This window comes from Peromyscus californicus, unplaced genomic scaffold, assembly GCF_007827085.1.
Source record: "Peromyscus californicus insignis strain IS unplaced genomic scaffold, ASM782708v3 Scaffold_6__1_contigs__length_162567912, whole genome shotgun sequence".
Lineage (NCBI taxonomy): Eukaryota > Metazoa > Chordata > Mammalia > Rodentia > Cricetidae > Peromyscus > Peromyscus californicus.
In genome coordinates, this window is record NW_026294584.1 from 150,395,213 (window position 1) to 150,398,630 (window position 3,418).

Sequence of the window (3,418 nt, forward strand, 5' to 3'; positions counted from 1 at the left end):
ACTTAGAATTCTACATAATTTAGCTTAAATCACACATATCCACACTGTACACAAACAAGACTACCTACAATTAAGAAAAAACGTTGGGCTGGCAAGATGACTCAGCAGGTTTAGGCGTTTTCTCAAAAGCCTAATGATCTGAGTTCAATCCTGGAAACTCACATGGGGAGGAGAAAACAGGCTCCAAGTTGTCCTGTGACCTCCACATGTGCACACATGTATCAAACATGGATGCACTCACATCTAATAAATACTAAAAACTCTCAATGAGAAAAAAGTGTTAAGGCCAGGCAGTGGTGATGCATATCTTTAATCCCAGGGAAGCCAAAACAGCCAGATCTCTGAGAGTTTGAGGCCAGCCTGGTCTACAGAGTGAGTTTTAGGACAGCCAGGCTACACAGAAAAACCCTGTCTTGAAAAACAAAACAAAACAAAACCAACCAACCAAATAAAAACACAAAAACAAACAACAACAATAAAACAACAAAAGTTTATTGAAAAGTTTGGAATGTGAACGGAACAGTGGGTTTGAAAAAAAAAAATGCCTTTATCTCAGTGCTAGCCCTGAGACTTTCTTCTGCCCGAGATAGCGTCAGTGTTTAGCTGCTTTTTGAGCCCCATCTCTCACCCTACATGCTTTGACACACGGCCCACTGTGTTCGTGGTTGATTGGTACAATCATCCCGGAGTATACAACATCCCTTGACACAGTGGCTGCACAGTGGCCTCTGTAAGGTTGAGGGGCCCCGGATGAGTTGGCTCCTGTGTCTTCTCTGAGTTGCTTGTCGGCCAGGCAGTTCTATGTGTCCGGTGCAGCCACATTTTAGGAATCAGCTAGAACCAGAATGATCTGGAAAGATCTTAAGGAAGACTACTGGAGCCAACTCAGTGTGAATTTGTATGTCTCATCCTCCATGACAGGACTTGGTAAACTCTGGCCTCTGCGGCAAATCTAGCTGTTGATGGTATTTAGAAATGATGCCTTCCTGGAGTACAGCTATGTTTATTTTTTCTGTAACTTCTTTCCTGCCACAGTGGCAGAGTGAAGTAAGCTGCTGTAAAGGAGACCTCCACAACTCACAAAACAGGCATATTTACTATCTGATCATTCATAGAATAAATTTACTGACTTTTGCTGCAGTCGGCTGGCTTGGGAACATTACCATGACCGTGACAAAGGAACAAGGGAGGAAATGGAATCCCATAAACAGCCTTCCAAGAAAACATCAGTGCATCGTGTCAGCTAATATGCCAATGGACAAAGAAAGTCACACGTCACACAGATGACCTCAAAATCAAAGTGTTTAGACTCAGATTCCCAAGGGAGAACAACCTCAGCATCATAAGGCACAGGGTAGGTATGCATGGAGGAAAGATTGATGGGAAAAATCCTTCATGCCTACTTTCTGATGCTGTTATGAAATTCAATCTAGACACAAGCACAAGCATTGTTTAAAGCCTCATGCCATGAAATCAGTCTTTGCTCATCATTTTATTAGATTAATTGTAACCCATGGTATGCTCTGTGTCATAACAATGGTAACAGTTAAGCTTTAAAAATGCAAGCATATGAGTTTGGCCTCCCCGATCTCATTTACAACATGCCGCCTTAGGAAGACAGATGGGTTAAAGAACAAATATTTGGATAGCCTTATAGCCTCTATAACCAAGTTGATTCCCAAACTGTGTCCCGTCTGTTCTCTTGGAATTATCATCTGTACCATGCTCCCAACCAAGCACTTCATAAAATTTAATGTTTTTTACTATTGGTGTAGTCAATGTAGATCAGAGAACATTACTGGCCTAAGCGTGAATGACCATGTTGGTGTTTGCTGTAATGACTAATATTAGTCCATGGCTTATATTAATCATGAAGATAAATGCTACATTAAATTTTTGTGTTAGTCTATAAAGTTAATAGCTAATGTGATAGTTTTTTTTCCTCTTTATAACTTACCCTTTGTAACACTATATTTAGAGATGGGATCCAAGAATTTATTCTAATGATTTCTTTCTCACCAACCCACCTAACAACAGATGAATCACCTTATGCTCTCTCCATTCCAGCGAAGTAGATGATTGAAATGATCAGTGACTCTGAAAATCCTATTTGTTCTGGAGGCAGGTGTTGATCTACTCATTTCTGGTGATAGAATGGGGGCGTCAACATGTGGGAGTAATTACAGTAGAGAACCTGTAACCTCATTAATGAGGTCAGAGATGATTTGTGAGCTAAATAGCATTTTGTGGGTTTCATGCCTTAGAATAATAATGTTTAAATTAATTTTCTCTGAATCAATGTCATGTCATCAAACACCAGGACCACTCCAGAACATTAAATATTGAGTTATCTCCATTTTAAGATTTTTCTCATTTTTTTCTTCAGATGGGGAACATATTGTCACTTGAATAGACCAGTCTTTGATAGATATTAGTGTCGGGGGTGGGGCAGACAGAATGACCAGAAGCCAACGAATTGGGATTTCCTGTCCTATTCATTCTGAGTTCCCCATATCTTGACCCTGAGAGTTAGATTCCTGCAGGCCAAATCTCGATACACATATTAGAAGGAAATGTTTCATTCTTCAGGAACTATTGACTAAGAACCTCTGTGTGGTAGGTGCTTGGTGTAGAGCACTGAAGAGAGACATTAGACAGGGGTTTGTAAAGAAATCAAAAGAGCTAATTAAATAACCGAAGTCAAACTGTAAATGGGATCCTCGGGCAGAAACCAAGTCACTATAGTCTGTTGGTCAAATCTACCTTGGCATGCTTCAGTAGAGAGCACAGGATAAAAAGGTGTTTTACTAATGATCATTTGTAATCAGTTCAGTGTCTGAGGACAATAACAATAAACCAAGATTAAGCAGAGTGATAGCTGTTGGCTGGATAAAAATTTCCATTTCCTTACTAGTGGACCTGAATTGAGAATGAGAGAGAAAGACAGATGATGAGGAGGAGGAAGAGAAGGAGGAGGAAGAGGAGGGGGAGGAGGAGGAAGGTTAGGCAGAATGCCTTGTTTCCAGGCCAGCTTCATCTACTTAGTGAGTTTCAAGCCAGCCAGGGCTATAGAATGAACAGTGCCTTGAAAAACTAAAAGAGAAAGAAGGAGCGGGGGGGGGGGGGGGATCACATCATTAGTCTCATTACACACAGAAGCACACCACACCCTTGTAGCCATTACTCCTGCTCTTGTTTCCTGGGCTCCTTGTGACACACTAGTTTCTCTCTCTTGACTCATAAAGTCTGAAATATTTACTCAGGCTCTTTATAAGACATGTGGACCTGTGATGCCCACAGTTGCTTAGGACGCTGTTCTAGGACTGTGAGTTATCTAGCTGTCTGGCACCTACCAACTGGTCCTAAGGTTTAATGAAATCAGCTACAGTGGTAGACAATGAACCTTCCCCTCCACAGT